This window comes from Amblyomma mixtum, chromosome 6, assembly GCF_055824585.1.
Source record: "Amblyomma mixtum isolate Tamu chromosome 6, ASM5582458v1, whole genome shotgun sequence".
Taxonomy (NCBI): domain Eukaryota; kingdom Metazoa; phylum Arthropoda; class Arachnida; order Ixodida; family Ixodidae; genus Amblyomma; species Amblyomma mixtum.
In genome coordinates this window covers 76,002,798-76,026,221 of record NC_143017.1, presented here as the reverse complement: position 1 = coordinate 76,026,221, position 23,424 = coordinate 76,002,798, and the positions used below count along the sequence as shown (strand labels likewise).

At 47.2% G+C, this 23,424-nt stretch overlaps 1 protein-coding gene across 2 annotated transcripts in view; it reads right to left on the bottom strand.

The window, feature by feature from the left end:
- LOC149339419 (serine protease 30-like) overlaps positions 1–23,424 on the bottom strand; it is a 72,159-nt gene that overhangs the window by 12,855 nt on the left and 35,880 nt on the right. The window contains exon 1 of one of the 2 annotated variants that reach the window (XM_089550473.1): positions 15,810–15,937. The exons of the other annotated variant lie outside the window; for it this stretch is intronic. The gene's annotated coding sequence lies outside the window, so the exon portion shown is untranslated. Of the gene's footprint in view, positions 1–15,809; positions 15,938–23,424 lie in introns of those variants that run through there. 2 annotated transcript variants of the gene reach the window in all.

Sequence of the window (23,424 nt, the reverse complement as noted above, 5' to 3'; positions counted from 1 at the left end):
GCCAAAAACAAACATTAAAGAGGAGTCAATGTGCGCGAGGAAACGGCGCATCTAATTGCGAGAACAGGGTCAGCGGCTTCCAGCTTTTTTTGTTGCTTTGTGTTTCGCCCACTATGCGTTTCTGCTTTGGTCGCCAGAAGTATCCCGTTGCTGAGGCACTTGCATCGCCCCTGGAAGGTGCCGGTGCCAGCGCAACGTGTCTTTCATATATAGACACCTTCCTGCAAGCCATAGGAATGCCTCCCCGAGGGGCTTGGAAGAAAAAGAAAAAAGAAAGAAGAAGAGAGACTGGAAAAGAAAATGTCTCTGCGCATGCTCTCATCACATAGACGGAAACGTTCTATGGGCGGCCGAACGATGCTCGAAATAATTGAGTAGCAGACTTCGCAACTGCCTGGCGCTGAATAATAGCCTCCTTGATAAGAGAGATGGGGAAGGAAGGATGATTTATTGTGACTCCCAAGAACGCCAGGTACTCGCATTTTTGTATGGAGTAGAATATACGGAAAAAGGAAGGGGTGCAGCTGTGGAAATATCACGACTGCATCTTTGCCCCAAAGGCCGCAAAAAGACCTTTTTTAGAGCGCAGCTTTTAGGCGCCCTCTCATGCGTTCCGCGTCGTAGTGAGTGTCGTCATCGGCGTAACACGCCACCTGACATGACAGGTGGCGTGATGGCAGGTAGCAGGAGAGCGAATCGCCACCTGCCACGGCGAGAGAGGAGGAATGGACAACCGGAAGACGGCTGCCACGGGAAGATCCCGGAGAGCGGCTACCGTCTGCCAGCGGTGGAAGGTGGCGTGTCAAAAGGTGGCGTGGCAATCCCCACCCCCCTTTTTATTTTTCTTGGAAATAAGTTTAATGCCCATTTACTGGGGAAAAATTTTGAGTTAAAGCTGAAATATTTTTCACGCCACTCTGATTCAACGTGCAAACTTTGATTGGTAATGACGGTGAGAGTGAATGAGAGTGCATTGCAGGACGGGAAGAGGCGAGCCGTGTGGTCTATCAGTAATCGAAACGGATGCTGGCCGGGCGCTGCAGGCGCGCTTATGCTACAGCCTCAATGCAACACACTTGAATCAGCGACCGGGATCTGGGACGCATAATAATTTTTTTTTTCTCTCTCTCGCATCACACCGTTACAACTTGGGATTCCGTTTCTGATCTCGACAATAAAACCCCTGCTAGGGAAATGCGAACTGCATCTCAATGACCTAAGTCCTACAGAGCGTGGAATGGCGTTTAGGGGAACCGAAACCTAACTGACCGTTAGACGATGATTGGTCGGTTGGAACGACGACACAAGAGCATAAACGACAAAGATGATCGTAAACTTTCAGTTGAGGTTTAATGAAACTCCCATGACCTGCTGTGATAAAGGGGTGAGCGAATACTACATTCTGAAAACCAAATCTAATACGAATACTTTAGCTTTACTACTGAATAAAATTCGGTGAGTGGAGATGAAAGCCGAATCGAACAACAGTGTTACTAAAAGCCGTATCGAACACGAATCGACTAGTGAAAGTACTGAATCAAATACGAATTTGTATGAATATTCGCTTTTTGTATGAATATTCGCACGAAACGAGTAATCGTGCTGAACAGCGAAGGGCTAGCGGTGGAACAGCGTTAATGAGCTATAACTTATGTACTTATGGAGCTGTTTAGCTGTAGTTGTCGAAAGACGCAACACTAATCTCCACTAGGGTTACACGACACTATAGAGGTTAGTATATTAAGTCTGTGAGAGTAAGGTTATACGTTAAGGATGCGACTTGGGCAAGCTGGTACTGATATATGATATAAGCGCGCGTAGAGACCGGACAACACACAGAGCATACAAAACAATGTCGTACGTGTCGGAAAAGATGTCATTGGCTCTAGTTGACGACAGCGAATAAAATACAGCGCTATGTCTGAGTAGATGAGAGAGGTGATAGCTACGTATGAGCTCCTCTGAGATCGGGCATCAAAGCACGGTTTGTTGAACTTGCCTGAGCACTGCTGCGTCCTCCTATCTTGGAGGCCATGTATTGGCCTTATGAACGCAGTCACATGAATGAACTGCGTCGCAGAGCTTAACCCTTTATCTCGCGCAGACCGATCACGGCAGCAAACAGTGCGGCGTGGGAGTGGACCCTGCTTTTGAAACAGTCATCAAAGAAAGCTACGGCGTGCTTTATTCGAACTTCGCGTCATTCATGACCATGGGGGCATATTCGATTTGTTTCGAATAATTTTGAACGTGGCCTATTCAATTGGTTCAGCGAATCAATCCCTAAGATCCCTGTGAAGCAAGAAATTAAAAACCTCAGTTGAAAGTTTGCACGCGTCCTCGTGGTTTGTCCAGTTCTTGTGTCCGTGGTCTACCTGCGCAATTTACATCTGGTTATCCGTCCTCTACAGACGCTAAAACCAAATCTATTAAAATGACCACCTGTGGTGACGCCAATCGGTTTTCGTTGTGTCATTTCCTAGATTTAGAGTTTCTTGTTTCAGCATTTCTTGTTTGATAAAAGCGCGCTAGCAGTTGGGAAACAAACATCAACTCGAGGAGGGCAATCCTTTGTCTTCTCTTGCGGGCAACTCTGCCAGCCTAAGAGCTCCGCGCAGGAACATACCGGCGGCATGAACGGTACTCTGTTGGGCAGTTATGAAGGTGTTTCAACATTAGTTGACATTATAATAGCGGCCAGAGGGTCATCAACCCCATACACTTATAGTTGTATCGTTTAAAGTACAAATGCACGCCTTGGTTCGAAATAATTGATATATTGTTGGCCGCGCGAAGGACAAACTCGAAAGAAAAATCTCGGAAAGGTTCCTCATATCAACCGCAGAAATTTATATATCGAGAGGATCAGGCAAAGGAAAAGTCGATGAAGTAATTTTACCTTTTTGATTTCGACAAGCAACCTCAGTCCATAAAAATTGGAGGGGACACCTAAGTTCTACCCTAAGGGTATGACGCGATAACGTTAAAAAGGTAAGGGCTATATATGCGGAATTGGTCATTCCCTCCTTTGCATTCATAGATCCCAAGGCAGTCCTCATGCTACTCATGGCGCAGTGGTGCAGCAGTTAAGCGATGCGCCACTGCCCTGCGATGGCTGGTGCTGCCACCGGTGAGTCTTGCGCGACCCAGGTAACATAAATATAAACCTTTTTATTCAGGGCAGGTTAAGCCTACGGTTATCATCTTTACAGTATTTCTATAGCTACTGCTGCGCTTTTTCGCCACGGGCGGGAGTGGGTGACAAATGTGCGAGCTTTTGTTAGTTTTTGCGCCCAGAAGCCCCTCGGAATGTTTCCCTCGCCAGTCGACCTTCATCCGCCAGCTGCGCTCAAAAACTGGCAAGCCTGGCGCAAATGCAAAGCGCCCGAGATTTCTCTCCGCCGCATCTTCCTCCGCGAATCCGGCATGCAAGAATCGGCGGTGGCGTCCAATCCGAAGTGCATGCGGCGTTATTCACTTAGAAACGGCCTCGCGCTCTACAGCCGTCCACACGCAGCCGAGGATAGCTCATCGTGCGCGACGCGGCCGACCGCAAGCGCAATAAGGAAAGCTTCCCGCTCGCGCGGCTCGAATTGTGCTCCTCCGAACAGATATAGTATGGGCATCTCCCTTCCCGGCGCGCCACTCGTCCGCTCGGCCGAAACTGAGGGAGCAGTGAAGCGCGTACTACGTACTACGCTGGGCGGTGTGCGCGCGTTTTCTATAGCAATGCCGCGCTGCCAGCAGCGAAGAAAAAAAGAAAGCGCGCAAAAAAAGTCTAGCGTGCCGCGAAGGGGCGTTTGCGACCTGAACCGCACGGTGTTGAAGGCGCGGGCCCGAATCGTCGCGCGAAGGCGTTCCACTGGGCTTCCTTTCGCGGACGCCCCACGGGGTGCACCCCATATATCGAAGAGGACGATGGGAAGGCGGACCCACTGGGGCGTGAGGCGCCTGAGTGCTGACCAGCCGTGGCAGCATCGCGCGCCGGTCGCGACCGGGCGTCGGGGAAGTTTCACTCGTTTCGGAGCTGCTTTCGCGGATCGCTGGGCGAAAGGGCGCCGGCTGTGGGTAATGCCATGTGACGCGCTTGACTTCTTGTTTCAACGTTCGTGTGGGTGTGTCTGAGCACGTACTTAGCTGGAACAGTGCATGCGTGCGTGGGCACAAGCGCTTACGTTAATATGAGCCGCAAAGTAGGCAGATTTACTGCTCATGACACAATACGCCTCAGGGGCATTGAAGCGGCCTGTCCTGCTCGCCATACTCTCCTCCTCACACGGTTACGAGCCAGTGGGAGGGTTACGCATTCATATCAGTCTCATGTGATCTCGCCATAACCTACCCCTCGCAGGGTTGCCACCCACGTGATTAAGCATTCCAATGGTTTCTCCGAGTGGTTCCCATGGCAACCAATTTCCGGTTACGCACTACTACGGCGCGAAACCCAGGGAACGCGCACATAATAGGTGTCGGTGTAAAACGATTGGTGCAGAGGTCGGCCGATGAGCACGCCTCGCTCCTTGTTGACAGAATGAAAGGAGAGGGAAAACAGGAGAAGTGAAAAGTGGCATGGTTCAATGCTTACTAACAAGGAGTAGGCATGCAGCCTGGTTCTTATAGATACACGCTGAGGTACAGAGGACTTCGCGGCAGTCTTTATCGTCTGTTGAAGTGGGCTCGCTTTCTCATGTGGTACAACGAAGAAGTACCGGGACATTAATGGTGCCTCACCACAGTGGGGCACCAATTATACCAATACACATGGTTGTTTGTACCAGAGTCCTTCAATGCTTTTACTGGCCACGAAGCTCACCCGTTGTGACTGTTGACAGTGTCTCCCGAGTGCAGGGAATTTGTGTGGAGCACGCATTTTAACGCGACTTGGAGACAAACCCAAAACTTGGAGAGAAAAGTTTGGCGACAACAAACGGATGTTATTTCTGCTGTGCGATATAGCGGCTCCGTAGAAAGATGCTCCCTTAAGTTTTCTTTAGCCGCACATTTTCAATACTTCCCCACAAAACTATCATGCATACGAGTTTAACTCGAAGCGGCAGGGGTCGCGCTGAAATACCGGGTCCGACAGCTCTATTGCCGCTCTTCACCTGCGCGTTCTTTTGCGAAGTGGAAAGAATAAGCGTTCTGGAAAAATAGTAGATGAGGGAGGTTGCTGTCAAAAAGCTGCGGGCGAAAATTTCGTCCCAGCCTTGGCGGTCCAGCGAAAGACTATGCACGTGACCGGTACGCCAAAGTCTGACGTAACTCTGCTCTCTAAACACTATATGGGAGTGAGAACTGAGTAAGCTGGTCATATAGCGTACTCCTTTATAAAAATCAGTTCACTAGAGGACAACTTACGACTTCTTTACTCCTTTCCTTTTACAGTGTATGCGCCACGGAAGCGCAGCGGTCACCACTCATAAACGCGAAGGGATGTGTTTGGTTGAATCTCATTGATAGGTGCGAGCCCAGTCTTGAGTATCGCAAGCTTTTACGACGACACTTAGCGCTCTGTCCATCGCGTGGTCGATTGTGCCTTCATGTGCTATTTCGCGAGCACTTCAAGACCAAGTTTCCAGCTAACCGGATATGCAGCGGCTTTCTTTGTTTAGTTTGGTCACGTAGGTGGTCACGTGTGTAAGTGTAATTAACTATTCGCTCCAAGGAATTTCTCTACAGGTTCATTTTCTCCGAGTACACGGGGTGTTTCGTCTAATGCTTTACACAATTTTTAAAAACTGGCTTTTGGATTTAGAAGAGCGCTTTTTTCGCCATAGCATTGTCAGCGATGAAACACATCAGAATACAGCTTAGACGTGCTGACTAGCAGGATGTTTATCTAATATTGGATAGTTAACTTTCTAACCATTACTGTTAGGCTCCTCAGTTATTGAGAGGCGTGTAGCCCACGGTAAGTAATAGCCATATCAGTTTTTAGAATTTCGAAAACGCAGTTACCTTAGGCGCTGTGGACCAACAAATTTCAGCTATTTCGACGAGTCATGTGCACTGGAGAGGTTTTATTTGCCTGCAAACTTCTCGAAAGCGCGATGTAGTCAGAATTTGTTGGGCCACAGCGCCGACGGTAGCCGCGTTTTCGAAATTCTAAAATGTGATATGGATATTACTTACGATGGGCTACAGGCCTCACAATAATTAAGGAGCCTAACAGTAATAGTTAAAAAGTTAACTATTCAATATTAGTAAATCAGACTGCTAGTTAGCATTCCTTAGCTGTTTACCGATGTACTACACCACTGACAATGCTATGCCGAAAAAATCTCTCTTCTAACTCAAAAACCTTATCTTTAAAAATTGTCTAAACTCTTGGGTGGAACACCCTGTATATGCGAGCAACAAAACGAAGCCGCGTACCTGTCAAATCCCATTTCACTCAGGTTTAATTTCAGTGCACAGGAGTAAGCAGAGTAAACGGTCGGACGTATATGAAAGTTATAAAACAAAAAATTAGGGCCCATACGGCCTTTCTTTACCCTGGCATGATGTGAATATAGGGGTACAGCACCGCATCCTTTTTCCTTGATGATGACGCTCACGTCGGGCACTTCACTGCATTACGTTTGTGAACACCCCCCCCCCCCCCCTTCCCCGCCCCCCCCCCCCCCCTCCCCGCCCCCCGCTTCCCCATACCGCTCGTTTCGTGTTTCCGAATCCGACACACCATGTAAACTGTAGTGCATAAAGCGAACTCGTAGCTTCTCAGAATAAGGTGCACCTAGCAGTGATTTATTAGTTTGGGTGAATGCCACATCTTTCACGTAGCAAATGAACTAGTTTTTTTTTATTCCATATAGCGAATGCAGTAGATAATATTTCGCGAAACAGTGAACGATGTAGCTAGGTGTCCTCCATTTTTGTGCGAACATATTTTGCCATCGGTAGTAACGTCATTTTTTTTCCCGCCCTCTGAAGATCAATGCTAGCATTAGAAATATAAATTATTTTAGCATTCTTTCAGTGGTTTATCTGATAAGTCGCGGCTTTTCAATGTTGCTATTTTCATCGGCTATGGCATTCTGTACAAAATTTTGCACATGGTTGCAAAAAATCAACTGCAATTTTTTTGCGCTGGAAAACAAGCAAATTGTCGTTCTAATGCCTGACTACAGTATTTAGGCGAAAAAAGTTTCTTCTCGATGCAAACAAACCATGGCGTGTCAAAGAGTTAAAGAGGCAATAAAATGATGCCTGGTGAGTTCATAACAAGAACCCATTTTCGTCATGAAGCTGGAGCTTTATTATCAACTCTGTTGATTTAATTCTTACTGACGATGGACGCGGGATTGTGCGCTGCTCGTACGGGTCACGCGTTCACTAATGGTCGGTCTTTTTCATGAAGTGCAGCCATGCGCCCTGTCACAAAATGCGTTTCCGTCCATGCTTCCGTTTAGGAATGTAGTACGCAGCCCCGCTATGCATACCTTTATCGCAACACCATTTGCAACAGCTGCTGCTATCGGAGAGGTTCATGCACAAGATCGGCGCAGTATCTACGTATACTCGTGGCCAACTGATAGCGCTTGGCGACGTTTTCCATGTGTCGAGGTCTCGATTCCGAGTTCGACAAGTACAGTCTTTGTCAAAAGTAACCAGGCTGCGTGGTTTGCTTCTAGCTCGTACAGTGGAGCCCTTACAGCTTCCCTGAAGCTGAAATGGTCGTTAAAGGTAAGGACGGGGGGTATTCTTGCTTTCCGACAACTTTTGATCTGTAGGAAAGTCACAAGGGCTCCACTACAGAAGCTAGAAGCAAACCATGCAGCCTGGTTACTTTTGACAAAGACTGTACGTCGGAAGGCAAGTCAATAACCCCGGGCGTCGCGCGTCCTGCTTGAGCATCAGTATCTCACACTGCGTCGTGACAGCAGCACACTAGACAAACCACTTATCGACACGAATGATTATGACTAACGTCGATGTGTTTTATCACAGAAACGAGCATGCGGGAAATCGAAAGTGCAAAAACACCCAGTTTCCTGCCGCGGTATGGCCTGCTTCAACATTTCTCGCCGTTTGGTGTCCCTGCGCAATAAAAAAACTTTTTTCCTGCTTTTCTTCGTAGCCGGAATGACAGCCATGTAAACAGCAGGCGTTCGGCATCCTTCAAGGCGCTCACATACAACATAATAGCCACAACATGCAGAATTAACGGCAAAAACTAGATGCGAATATGCTCTTTGCCGTTTGCTCGGTGCCCTCACACGACACCTAGCGTCGCGGTGCGGTCGCCTGTGGCAGCGTACTAAGATCTGCCTTAGCATGGCGGCGAAGCTTTATGACCAGTAAAAGTATTGAAGGACTCTGGTTGTGCTTACACCGAAGCGCACTGCAATGGAACATAAACCGTTGACAACTTTAGTTTACAGAGGAACATATTCAAGCGCAGATGATGACGTATCGCATACACTGGGCTTAAGCCCGCATCTCTTTTATTTTATGATTTTGGAAGGGCTTAAGCCTTAACACGACAGCGGCATTTTCAGTTTAATTTTCCGCATATTTCAGAGTAAAAATACTTTCCTGCTACATGCAGCCCGGCACTGTTCCTGGACCGTATTGCTTTCAATTTTCTTCGTCGCTATCGCTGTCGGCGTTGTTCAGGCCTGGCTCTTAACCGTCATCTTCAAAAATGAAATCATATTCGGTTCCACCTATTGCATTCGATATTTATGTAACCTTAAAACTTTTAAGAACAATGTCCGAGGCAACAATGTCTGAGGACGTTTCGATTAAATTCTGCGAGCAAACAAAATTAATGCTAGTAAAATGTGTTGTGGGGCTAGTTGGTTCATTGCATTCTCAAAGTTCTTTTAGCGCACAAAAAGACGACACGTGAAGACAACAAAGGCAGGACAGCGCTCTGTCCTTTCTTTCTTGTCTTCACGTGTCGTCTTTTTGTGCGCTAAAAGAACTTTGAGGAAGTAATGTTCCTCTTAGCCATGCTGTTGGCGTCTCTTTGGGGTTGGCCGTTGCCATGTGCTTCTTAATTCTCTTTTAAATGGCACAAAGTTGCACAGCAGTGCATGTTGGAAGATCACAAAAAATGATAGCAGTAACCATATGTCACGTGGCAGCTTTCATGGCAGTGCACCCTGTAAGGAAATTTAATCACAATGAAACGCAATTGTTGTTTGCGGATGGCTTCCCAAATTATCAGCTCTCAAGTTGGGGGAGCGGTCCATGCACGAGCGTTGCCCTTAGATGAGTGGGTACGGTATGCTCTAAACAGGTGCGAGATTAGTGTGATGGAGAACGGCAAAGAAAGAGGTAAATGCTCTTATCAGTGCGTTATGAGTGAACGCACTGAAGGCTACAAGTGTCACCTTTAGTGTCCTTATAGGCCGTACACATGGATACACCGCATAATGTACTCCTGCCTTGAGCAGGTGGAACGCCCGTGCATGACGCAAGAAAGAAAGCATTCTCTGGTGAGCGGTCTGAGGAAACGGCTGCAACACCGGTAAGTTATAAGTAACCACTTTTGCAGGGAACTGGTAACGGTTTGTGCATACCGCGAGGTCTGTTTCGCTTTATTCCAAGCCAAAATTGTGACCTCTCAATGCTGGCTTCTCTTGGCGAAGCGTACGACACTTCCGACCACTGGTCAAAGCAACGCATCGAGTGTGAAAACGACATAACTGCAATAGCGTCCACCTCTGCAATCCTTCAGACGAAGGATCCGGTAAAGAATTCAAAGGCGAGTGTTCGTTGTACAGGGTCAATCACACTTAGAGGGAACACGGCTCCGCGTGGCTGCGCACACGCGGAGCACCATTGCGACCAAGCCGGCAGCAAACTCGTGCAAAGGGGCAGATGACACGAAGCACCACGGTGAGGCCCCTCTTCTCGTGCGTCACTCTGCATTGATTCATGAACGGGTTAGATTCAATGGCACTCAGCAGGTACGTGGCCACGCGGAGCCGTGTTCCCTCTAAGTTTGATTGACCCTGTACCTTGCCCAAATTCAACCACAACGTTCCCGTCAGTAAATAACTTTAACACCACCAACGAAGCCGAATTTAAAGCTCTTATATTCGCATCTTCGAATGCCCGAGAAAAAACGTGCAACGTACCGCGCAGACGAAGCGCAGCGTATAATGAACAATGAATGCATGGAGCAAGAGATGGGCCTAATGCATTCATGAGACCTTATGGTCCTCATCTATGCTCAGCGCGCATTGCCATAACCGTTATCCTGTTCACTGTGAGGTTCGGGAATTGTCTTCTGCCTTCGACATACGCTCCGAGCGCCTCGCGAATAACACCTGGCCTATGAGTGAAAGTAAAGTGGGAAAAGAAAGGGGAGGGGGGGGGGGGGGGGGAGGTATTGATCCAGCAGCCTTTTGAGGAATAGCTACATTGAACCCACCGCAATCTGCTGCGGCACTTCTATCGCTGCGGTCAGCATGCAGAACACATGATGTCCCCGCCGTCTCGCTCAACCGAACATTTAAGTATACAGTCTAGCCCGGTTATAACGAAGTCGGCGGGAATCGGAAATCACTTCGCTATATCCGCTATTTCATAATATGCGGACTACGAAAAAAAAATGCAAACATCGGCATACCTATGCAAACATCGGCAAACATCGGCATACCGGCATACCTGGGAGAAATAGAGAACCGCGATTGGCCAAGACGGCCGCTCTCGGCGACGTCATCGAAAAAAAAAATCGTCTCTGTTCTTTTTACGTTTTTCCCCTGCGCGGCGTGCTCTACCGCTCTACGCCGTGACGCCGTCAGCCTAAATTTGCTCTTAATTTTGCGGAAAAAATCGCCTCAAGGACGCAAAAATGTGTTGATTGGCAGATTATTTTTCGGTTGGTATTAAATCTCTTCGTTATATCCGCTGACGCGCTCTTATGTACTTCGTTAAAACCGGACCCAAAATGTATTGAAAATGCAAAAATGGGAATGGGAAATTGAAATCCCTTCGTTATAACCGCTATTTCGCTATAAGTGGCTTCGTTATAAACGGGCTAGACTGTACTTATTTAGTGTTTTTTTCTGTCGGTTCGATCATCATTTCCTTCTACAAGCACAGATGTATATACGACAATTTGTGCGTTAAATATGGGTGAATCGACTGCTCATGCTGGCAAAATGGTCAGGGTGTACTCTAAGTAACTTTCGAATGCACAGGAATATCACATTTCATTACCGAAAGAAAAATGGTCCTTCAACTGTAGAAAATAATTTAGTGCTTATTTCAGAACGTAAGCTGCGTTCTGAAATAAACAGCGAAAAAATATCCCCGGATTTTCAAAAAAAAAAAAAGCCGAAAAGTGAACTTCCTAGATATATCCGTGACAGCCGAACAATAGCGGACAAACGGCAGCCCGCGACTAGCCGTTTGCGTATGCACTGTGACTGTACCCTTCGTACGCTGTTGCCTGGCTTTGACCTAATAGGTATACGGTCCAGACATGTACTGTGCTTCATATTGAGTGGTCAGACTCCTGTAACCAGCTCGAACAGCACTACTTTTCTTTATTTTATTTTTTTTGCTTGGAACGGGGGAAATACTTATTTTTTTTTCTGAGTAAGGCACCATAAGAACTACGAAACTATGCGAAAATTACGTTGCAGCAATGGTTGACTTAAAACATATCTAACTGGTAACACTGTGAAAATAGTTACTGCTTCGACGATTGTTCGTTTTGTCCGAAGGACACGATATACATACATAATATAGAGAGTTTAGAGTGGATTGCACTGCTATATCAAGAGACGCTCTCTCCGGTTCATAAAATTTATAAAATGCGCAAGTTGTCATGAGGTAAGAAAGAGAAAGGCGAAAAAGAAAAATATGACGTAGCTATCCGCGGTCACCCACAAACGCGTCTGCGCGTCTTGAGTAGATTATTTTTAACTTCTCCGCGTGGTCGCAGCCCATGTAAGGAAAGCCACACTGATCTCCTTTAGTTTCTCGCCGCCACGCTCGTTTAGTCCTGCCCTACCTTGGGTATATAAAAACGAATACGACGTTGTCAGCGCACGTCGGATAAGCGTGCCTGAAAACGAAATGGGAAGAAAGTCAGAACGCGGATGATTTTTCGCATTTTCTTTTTGCTTGTTTCCCGTCGCAGAAATATAGGCAGAGAAGGGCAAATAACAAGAAAAAAAGATGCCCGTCTCGCTGTCCTACAAAGGCCGAGTCAGCCGAGGCCCGCGAGGCTTGTTTCGTCGCTGCCTGTATGTATCTCTCGGCCGCTTTCGGTGATGGACAGACAGCCGCGGAGTGGTTTTAAAATAGTTGCCGCGGACGGTCAGCGCGCATATGCGCGGATCGTACACAGTACGGGGCACGGGTGAGGCTGCCTCGAAGTCGACCGCGCAGCTATCGTTTATCTTTGTTATTTTTTCTTTGGCCTCAAGGCTGGAAGCCTTGCACGGTGGCCATCGAAGAAAGTCAAGTGCCAAGGTCCCACCCGCTGTCTACTGGGCGAATGAGCGCCGTCTGGTCCGCGCAGGGAAGCGGGGAACTTCGCTTATGTAGATTGCTTTCGCGGGTGCGTACGGGCGGAGTTTATCAACCGCCTCGGCATGGTTCGCGCGCTTGGCATGTTGTCCGGCAGACATCGGCGTGACCCTGTTTCTGGAACGGCCCCTTCTCGCGCAAGGGACCCTCCGAAACCTGACTTGGAAAGTAGCGCAGTGTTTGGACAGCTCGGGCGTCTTCTGGGGCGGGCTTCCTCTCATGTCTGCTTTCTTGTTTGTTTTTAATGTGGGAGGGGACAACTTCAGGGGCGATTCAGTGCCCCGTGGGGTACCTCATTCTCTCCGTATGTATACACCGTACGAGGTGCATTCAAATTGTAACGTCTGCTTCTTTTCTTTTTCGAAATGAAAGTAGGTGCCATCGTGCGCTCGGTTTTAAAAGATGTGGCCGCTTGGTAGGCTGGGGCTAACAAAATGAGAGCACCGCTCGGTTTGAGGAAATCACACGACCCTGTTTTGTATCGGAAGTGTTTTTAGATACCGCAAAATGTCAACGTTTTTGCACGAAAAACTTCGTGTGCTAATCTGTTGTTCAGCTGACATTCATCGCTACTGGAGTGTGTTACGAAAGTGATGAACGTGCGTTCGTAGGAGCGAGAGCTCAAAGAAGGCCGAACTTTGTCTGAGAGCCAACCCGAAGAAGGATCGGGCGCGAAACAGCGGGTCACGCGCCATAATATCTCAAGTGGGAGAGATAAGCAGCTGTGGGGGACCGCCGACTGGCCGTACACAGCAGACGTCAGCGCCTCCAAGGGGGCATGTGCACACCGCATTCGCGGTGAATAAATCAGTTGGAAGTTGCGCCTGTCCCGTCTAGCTTTCTGTGTGTTGTCTGTTTCGGCGCTACAACCCTTTTCTGGAAGCATGCACCAACTAGCTCCCCAAAAAGTATTACTCATGAAAGCCACAAAATGCGGGAAATTAATTTTTTTTTCCAGAGTTCGGCCTTCATTAGAAAATCGCACCCAAGAGCGCACATCTTTCACGTCCGTTACCCACGCGCCGGGCGTCTCTTCCAAGCGTCGGTGAATTTTAATCGATCCAATACACTGTAGCGCCGCAAAAGACGAGGACACAAGAAACAAGAGGACACAATACGCTACAGTGTATTGGAACTATGTACCAACAAGCCCAAAAAGCCACGCTACTGAATTTTAATAGGTATTGTACCATGCAAGTGGAGAAACCGAAGGGCAATCAGCTATCGTATCTTTCGAAACAAACCGCACTATAGAACCTACTTCTAGTCCGGAAAAAAAAAAGAAGAAAAACAAGGCCTTACAACTTGAATGCCTTCGTACTCGCGCGAATAAGACGAGGATAAACGAAGTTTGCCACTCAGGGATTTGGAAGTTGAGCACTTACATGCTGTGTATATGAACCTCGTTTCTCCTCGTCACTTTCGAGCAAGTGCATATATGCTGGCTGTTTTTAAAACTTTCGTCGGTGCAGTATATACACGGTGCTGACTGTATGCAACTTGTATTTTTTTTATTTCAGACACAGGCACTAGCTGCCCGAGATGACCACGCAGTTGGAGGCCCTTTCTGTACATGCGCGTTGGACAGACGTGCCTGCCCCTATGCTGACCTCCGCCGCGACTGTGCTTAGGGATGTTTACAGCTTTGCACTAACCATGAAATTGGTGATACGTCGCTTTCAACACTACGATTCGGATAATGCGTGAAGCATACGAAAGTTATGGGTTTTTTGATATCAGGGCGAAAATGGCAGAAATAATGGGGCTCTGCTGTACACCTGTGCGGACTTTGCGCAGCTTCATTGCGCCAACTCTACAGTGTGGTTGTGTCTGGTGCGACGTACACAAAAAATGCGACTTATCAAGGATTTTTATTTTTTCTTTTTTCAGGAAGAGAGCGTATAACAACCGGGAAACACACTCTTCTCTTCGGTCGGGGGATCTACGAGAAGGGGGTACCCGATACGTAGGTACTCTGAGGGGTCTTTAAAACAAAATTATAACGAAACCAGAAAAAAAGGAGGAAAGAAAGCAGAGAGAGAATATTATTAACGACGGACCGGGCTCAATGCTATCGTTATTGTGTAATTTCATCGAATTCATCTCTGCTAGGGGTGTGACCTGCCACCACTCCCGGCTATTCTCATTATTAGTATACGTTCTCATGGTATTCTCAGCAGTAAACTCATTTCGGTGCGTGCATTAACCTGCGCTAAGGTTTCGTTTTAAGTGCTTCGCCAAATAAACGAGTAACCGATGCACTGGAAGTCCCTATCATGGCCCGACAAGACAGTAGAGTCACCGTCAATGCTGCATGAAACACTCCACCTGAGCTCTGGGCAGCAAGCAAGGTGAGAGCTGGGCTGTAGCCGTAGCATCCAAGTTCTGAAGTTAACATTTTCGTTACATGCAGCCAAGTAGGCAAACACAGTCCAGTGAATGTGAACCTTACTTAAAACCTATCAACTGTTGTCTAAATTCATTCTGAATATTTTTTTCCCTCATCATACCGCCAGAACGCGCTGCACAACAGTTTAGGCTACTTTCGCCGACTGCAAACTTGTACAGACGTCAGCAGGCTTGTCAACAGCGGTCGAAGCCTGCACAAGCCTGGGCAAGACTGGACAAGCCTGGACCGAAGTCGCAAGATGTTAAAGCAAGCAATAGTTTTTACAAGTAATCCTTGCGCTCAAGGGCTGTCGCATATAACGACAAAAGCACGACCGCTGTGGTAAGAATTCACGTTATTTGTCCCGCACCCCACCACTTTGCGCTCTACACAAGCCTCCTCGCCTGTACACACAAACAAACACAGCGATGTCAGGCAGCCCAGGAATGCAGTTCAACCAGCGTTACTCTTACTAGCGGACGCACGCCCTTACAAACATTTCTTTACACAGCCTATAGAATGTCCATAGACAAAGTCTATAGACTCTCTATAGACAAATCCTAAATAGTCTACAGTCAATGAAAATTCTATAAACAGTCTATAGACAATCTATAGATTTATGGCCATAGACTTCCAGTAGACTTTTGTCTATAGACAGTTCATAGACTATAGGAAGGTAATAAAGTCTATAGGAAGGCAATAAAGTCTACAAAATGTCTAGGCTGTCTGTAGACCATTTTTATAAGTGGCGCGCTGCAACCAGCCACGAGCTGAGAGGTGTCTCGCAACAGATGGGCCTGTTACTTCCTGCTTTTACAAGCAACTTCACTCACAAAATTTACGCAGCAGTAATACCCGATTACTCATGCCACGCACTCACGCACGCGCATGATTGCATTCACAAGTCGCATGCCATACTCACGTTACGTATGCAACACCGTGCGTTGCGCGTGCACCCTGGTGTGATCAAGGCGCGACCTGCATGCTGAGCAGCCACCGAGCTCTCACGAACGCAACTTCGAGGCGCACTGCGCATCTCATCGCTTATCGTAATCCGGCAAAGAAGAAAGCGACGGACACGTTGTCATGAGTAAGCGAAAGCTGAACAAGCGAAAGCTTTCGCTGGTCCAGCACTCCGCTGCTGCTTTATCGGGCTTAGGGGGGCTACTTCTGTTTTCCTTTTATTTACTTTTTTAACGGAATTCTGGTTCTCTTTCCTTTCTTCCGCCGAGTTGAAGAGTCGTCCTACTTTTCCTTTCACTTTCCTCGGGGCCTCTGAAAAAAAACTAGCTCTCGGCTGCCGGTGCTTCCTTCGGTTTCGTCTCTCTCTCTCTCCCTTTCCCCTTCTCTCCAATGCCTTGCTTCTTTTTTAGTTTATTAATCGTCTCACAGCCCCGGAGTTCGCTGAGCGGCCTATCGCTTCTCTTTTGTCCGCCTCGCCGCGCCGCTGACCCGTAAAATAGCTTTCGGAGTTTCCCGAGGGGCCTCCGGTCGCGGGCCCCCTCCGATGTCTCCTCCCGGCAACTTTGTTCTATCTCCTTGTCCCGAGGAACTCTCGTCGAACGTCCTTTCTGGGACGAGCGCTCGTGTTACGTGCATTACGTTGTCCTCGAAGAGAGAGAGAGGGACGCCTCCATCGGGCGAACGATGGGGGCCCACGTGAAAACGAGCTTTCTGCTCGATAGCGTCTTATAGGGGAAGAGACGTTAGTGTCTACGAATACCACCATTTTCACAAAGACTTATAGCACGGTACGTCGGGAGACAAAGAAAATAAGAGAGGAGGAGAGGGAGGGGAGGTCGAAGCAGTGCCGGTGTTAATGAAATAACAATGGCTTTGCGCTCGATGAGAATGCGTCGTTTATGAAGACGCACGAGGAAGTGTGCCGGCATGTCTTTTGCCATATAGATCACGCGTGGCCATTTTTGCGTGCGCGTGCCTCCCCCTCAATCAGTTTAGAACGTCACGAATGCTGTGTGATGCGGCGTTGGCGATAATGGAAAGATGACACGCGTTCACTGTTGCGGAAGTCGCAGAGTTGAAAGTTCAAAGAGCTCTTGCGGGACAAAAGACTGAAAGGCTGAGCCGGAAGTTTTGCTCATAAAACAATTAAAGAAAGAAGAAATGAACAAAGATATACTATGTCTTCCTTTCTGAAACAAGTTAAAGTTGGTATAGTGGTTAACAGGAAGACAAAAGGCACGAGAATATTGCATGCATGGAACCATATGATCGCAGTAATCGCACGGCCCATCCCGTTGCTCGCGCATTAAGAAGAAAATCGATTCCTTTATTCAAACCTTGAGCGTCACGACCTCAATCCCTTCCTCCTCAGGTGCACGGGAATTATGTAGCGTGGTAAACTTTGAAAATTAAGAATAGCTAAATCAGTGGAACGAGGCTCGAAACGGCAGCAGTGAACATGAAACTCATTTGCACAACGAGTTCGCTGCACGCAAGCGATGGTACTTCGAATACACAAATTAAGCGAGATTGGCCTACCGCCCAGATAGGCCAGTGAGCGCACAGATGATAGGTACGTAACAGAATGAAAAAAATATATATAATTGCATCACATTGGCCGAGGATAACGGAGGGCAGACCGGCCATTGAGTTTCTCGAAATTGCCTGGAGGGAAGAGAGGCGCCACCGTCTATGGCATGTTTCTTATAGAGCGCTTCATTCAAGGCCATGCCAGCAAGATGAGGTTTCGTACTTAGCTTTGCTAGTATTGCATTGAAAATGGGGACTCTGCCTGGAAATCGGTAGCCGCGCTGTTATGCTACCCTTTGTGCGCAGGTTAAATCATTTTAATTCTACATTTTTCCCTTCTGCAATAAATTTCATGTAAGTGAAAATTCCATGTTAGGCTGGCATGGAAGCTTTCACAGCATTTCTTCGATGCTTGTCTCGAGAAGAGTCGTACTGTCACGGCTGGATCCACGTTTTATGCCCAACAACAGCAAAGCCAAATACAAAGCCTCGTCTTCCCGGCATGCCCTCGCTGGACGAAGTGCAGCGCCGGCAGTTTTCCCTCTCTATGAGACCAACGAAAAGCGACATCGTGCGTTGAATCAGAGATACAGCCGCGATACCTGTCGATGTAGACTTTGAGCGTAAAAGGGATACTTACTGCAGAGGTGCGACGAGATTAAAGGAATCGAATGTGTCAAGCTTGCAAGTAAAAAATGCAAAGTCCCTTTGCGTTAGCATTTGAAATGATGGCGTAATCGTCGAAAAAATGCCGCGACGCCGTCAAGGTTTCTTCGCAGCGCACAGCACCGAGTAAACGGTCGCATGATGACATCATTAAAGGCGGCGGTACATTTTCAAAGCAGAACGCTGGCTGAAGGAAGCAAACCAAAGCCACCGAAGGTAAAGCTCTTGACGCGTTCTTTGGCGGCATCCGACGGCGCACGGTATAGGTGTGGGCGAAGGCAGCGGGATTCTGAAGTCTCCCAGTCGATGACGTTATCATCGAGCTTCTCCGCTCTCTCTGACGATGTGAGGAGCCGTCGTAGCTTCAATAGGTGATTACGTCATCATTTTGAAGGCTAGCTTTATTCATTCGTGTTTCTCAATGTGTTCGAATTCTCACAAAACGGGTGAGCTTCCCTCTAAGCTCCGGATTAATGTGGATCGTCGAAAATACTTTATCTTGCGCTTTAATTTCCTTACAAGGGCGTTTTTGAAATTTCGGCTTCGCTGGAAAGCAGCCGTCGAGGCCAAGAACCTAGCTCATGCTCACGCTATAGTGCCTAGAATATACAGTATTATTTTAGGCACTATGCTAACGCGCTGAGAGCATTCCCTGAAGCTAATGACACGCACCACGCAGCACGTGATGTGCCCCCATGTTTGTCATACGGAACGACCACTGACAGTTTTTCCTTTCGCCTTTGAGACGACGTGCAGTATCATTACTCAATACTGGAGCTGACAACTACGAGATGGCCTAATTCACGTTTGGGGTATGCGGTTTCCTTGCTTCAGGTCACCACGTGCAAGGTGTGAGAGAGTCAAACTACTATCAATTCATCGTAGTTCCTATGTGAGTAAATGGTTTATGGTTTATGCGGGTTTAACGTCTCGAAGCGGCTCAGGCCTAGAGATGTGAAGGCCTGAAAAAAACACTGAAATTTTGAAGAAAAAAAAACGTTTTTTTTTTTCGTTTTTTTTTTTTCAGACGAGAAAAAATGGAAAAAAACATCGAAAATTTCACAATGCAATTTCAAGGTTTTAGGATTGCTTGCTTTCAGTTTGGGTTTTTGTTTTTGCTTTGAAAACCAATATAGCATGCATCGTTGAATGATTGGAGAGCAGTTGTCATCGCCAGTGCCAGGTAGTGCTTTTAAAATGTTCGGGCTGCGAGCAAGCGGGTTGAAGGCCAGGTCACATATAAGACCCGGACATGACTTAAAAAAGTACTTGAACTCATGGCTGAAGTAAAACAAAATGACTGCAAATTCTACAGCGCTACACACACGGCATGAATAACATATGCTGCTGTGCACTAAGCGGTTTTAGCCAAATACGCCCAACTTCTTGGCGACAGAGACTGGGTAGGACGGCTACACAATAACACTTGAAACTCTGGTAATACTAAACGAGATCAAGCGTGATGGACTCGCACTGCCATCTAACAAAATGTGGAGTGACTTATGTGGAGAAACGTGGAGTGACTTATAGAGTGACTTATAGATCAGTTTTCATGTTCCCATTCTCAGTGCAATAGAACAAGAAGTTCGTTCCACAAATATGATATTTATATCTCCATATTTGCCTGAAGTGCAAATCATTATTTATCTTTTCGGTGCAATAGAACAAGAAGCTCGTTTCACAATATGACATCTATAACTGCATATGCGACTGAACTTCGGAGCATTATTATTGATCGTTGCGCTGTTGCAAATAAATCTGTTTTTGTCACGTTTTGCAAAATTTCCAATTTTTCATGAAAAAAACCTTGAAAAAAAAAACGGTTTTTTTTTCATGCCATTCAAAATTTCTTGAAATTTTACATCTCTACTCAGGCCATGAGGGACACGGGCCTCGTACACGGGCCTCTAGAATTTCGCCTCCATCGAAATTCGACCGCCGCGGCCGGGATCGACCCCGCGTCTTTTGTCAGCAGCCGAGCACCACAACCACTGAGCCTCCGCGGCGGCCTTCTATGTGAGTATATGTCTGTCTAACAATAAATAAGAGTATGGTCTTCAGGGCAAAATGTGTATGCCAAGAGCTGCCCGGTAAATCTACGGCCGAAATTTTCCTCGCCGCCTTTCTGCCTTTGTATCTCCAACGAGTTCCAAGCTTTGAGAGTTTCGCTCGTATAGGTTTTAAAACTTCGTCCTTATCGCCGTGCGGCCCAGCGTGCAATAAGGGATCGAATTAACCGGAAGGTGCGATGCCCAGCAGCTGGATTCCCCGAGCACACAACCATTCACTGCGGCCGGTAAGCTGAAGGCGTCGCGGTGTTTCTATAAGTGCAGAGAAACACCGTTCGACACGAGCGGCACTTTTCCTTTTTCGGATTGCGATCCGTAGCGGGGCAGCATAGCGGGGGAGCACCAAGAAGGAAACAAATTTTCCGAGTCCTTGGGTGGCGAAGGGCAATGAAGCCTCCGAGCCCGATTCTTTTTCTGGCTCGATTACGGGTCGGTTGCAGATAAGGCTGGCACATTGCAGCCAAGCGCGCACCCTTAATTTCATAGGAAGATAGAATCACTGCCGAGGACTCTGCAGGCTCAAAGGCGCTTAATTGGATCTGAGATGCTTGCTTGGTGAAATTGAGCACGGTGTACTGTTCTTTCCTGTGTAATACGTCATAAGTGATGGTGATCTTTTCACCTCTCTTCTATAAGGTAATATATACTCCCCGAGTAAATAAATGCATCAGGTTCGGAGCGCGGAAGAGCGCGCCAAGATTCCTGTTCATCTTCATTCTCTATTTAAAGGCTGAGGTGCCTGTATGTTTTCTTACTATCTTCGGGACCGTTTTTTGTGTACTTCTTCACGCACCTTCAGTCCTGAAAAGTTTTGTCGTTAATTCTGCACAATTATCTGCATAATTATGAAAAAAAAAACTATAGCCTTCTGATATGATTTAAAAAATGTGTTCTTGGCAGTTCTGTAGTACCTTTTTGCACGTAAACTGTCGTTCCTCATTAATGTGGACACTTTGGTCCCAGAGCAAAACTTTCCACAAATCGAGCCGTCCGTAACAACACATTACCGTTCATATTAATGAGGCAAAAATACAATGGCCCTAATGGGCACTGTGCATTTTCCCTTTGTCCATTGTCCAGACAGCGAGTTTCCGTATTAACGATGCGTAAATACGTTGGAAAAGTTTGGTCCCCAGAAAAATTGTCCATGATTCGAGTCGTTCATATTAAACGGGGTCGTATTAACGAGGCGCGACCTACCACTACTTGCATTATTTGTGTGTATACCGACTTCTGTAACTTTCTGTGCATTGTTAAAAACTTTTAACTTTGCACTAGCAAAATTATTTGAGGTTTTTGGCCCGTTTGCGGCTCCAGAATTCTATGTGCTGCAGCGGAGATAAGATTGGAATTTGTTTTGAAAATCTAAAAGCCGATATGGACATTACTTAAGTGGTCTTCAGACCTGTGAATAAATGAGGAGCCTAACTGTAATAAATAAAAAGCCAACTATTTTATACCAGTTAAACAGCCTGCTATATTATAGTCAAACTGTTTTAGCTGCAATCTACCGCACGGGTGGCCCTAGTGGTTTGAGCATCCGCCTCACATGCGGGAGGTGCGGGGTTCGAACCCCAGTGCCACCGGGTACCTACCGGTGATACAATGAGTACAAGCTTCCCCCTGGTCTGGTGCTCAGCTAATTCAGGGCGAAATGCTTGGGAAATGGGTCCTTGACCCCATCTTGGGTAGAAGAAAAATACCTTGTGCCAAGGCGCTCTTTGGCCACAGATGCCCTTGCGCTATATAAAATTCATCATCATCATTAACTGCAATCTGATGCGTACTACCGCGCACAAAGTTATGCCGCAGAAAGCGCTCTTCTTCTAATTAAAAAGCCTATTTTTAGAAACTGCTAACATTCTTAGATGAAACACCTGGTATATGTATGTACACACGAAGCCTAATTTTGAGTGTGCGTAATGTGTACCCTTAAATCTCCCAGTAGTACACGCTGGTTGCAATGCAAATAAATTTCTTCGCCACACTCATCTTCTTAAACTTATAACATCGGGTGCAGTCGGCAGCGAAAGTTTACGGGATGTGGGTGCACGGAAAAAGAAAGTTATTTTTAGAATGCCAATTTTTTAAATGGAAAGGCTGACCTTTACCACATGGTAGGGTCGGCCAACACAATCCAAGAATAGGCACAATCAAGAACCCGACGCATGAGCAGTGGGAGTGCCCGCTCAGCAACCCTGACCTATGATGCACCAACGAGGGTTGGTGGCGAGGGACTTGGCGATGGTGGAGTCCAGTGGCTTCTTGGAATAGGAGACCACCCACCGTTCCTGGCTGTTCTAAATAAAAGTTTCATCATTCATTCGACGCATCCATGCAGTTTTACCGCCAGAAATGGCAACAGCTACGAGAGGACATGTATGCAGCATACCATCTGCTGGCACCAATACCAGCCGGCTAGTTGGGCTGTAAGGCGGAGCTACAATAGATTTGTTCCCAAGCACAAGCGTCCCATAAACATTTGCTGCCGACTGCACGCTCAGTGTCGGCCTTGCGCTTATGACACGCAATAGCAGATGCGGCATTAGGAACAAAGTATGGAGCACGAACGGTGAAAACTCTCAGGACATCTCGGGAACTGACTTGCGACTCCACGCTTATGACGACTCGCTTCAGAAGCCAATAACGCAGTTTTTATCGCGGTTGGTGCTTTAGTTGATGTTATCAACTATACTTTGCAGTATACGTTGCGCAAATGATGCCAGAGGTGAGGACATGTTCCCTTTAATCTTGTAGTCGAACTGAGATGCGATTCATTTTACCCAGTCAGAACTGCAAAATGCTTATAGCTTTCATTGTCTCTTCGTCGAATCATTAGATGTCCACGACACTACGCAAATCATTAGGCGGCCATGACATTAGGTGGCAACGACACTAAGCAGCATGTTACCTGCGCGGCATGGACAGAAACTGCTGTCGTACAAAGGCTCATCTCCATCTGAGATGGCGACCTACTCCTGCACAAAGCGGCCTTTCGGGTCAGCCGACAGTACAGTCTTGCCTCTGCCCGATAGAGTTCGATGCAATAGGTCACGCAGTCCAGAAAAAGAAACGCACATTCTGTTGACCTACACGGGCGGTATGTGCGCGGGGGGCTATTCGTTGGACGCTGAACGCCGATAAAAAAAATGCACGGGGAACTGCCGTGTATACGAGCCAAGAAAAGAAAAAAGTGAATTTATTACGGAGATCTCCTTAAGTCTCCCCCCCCCCCCCCCCCATTTTTTTTTATTGCGATCGAAATGGACTCTATGCGTGACGAGCTCTCGACCCTCAAGCGTGGGGCTG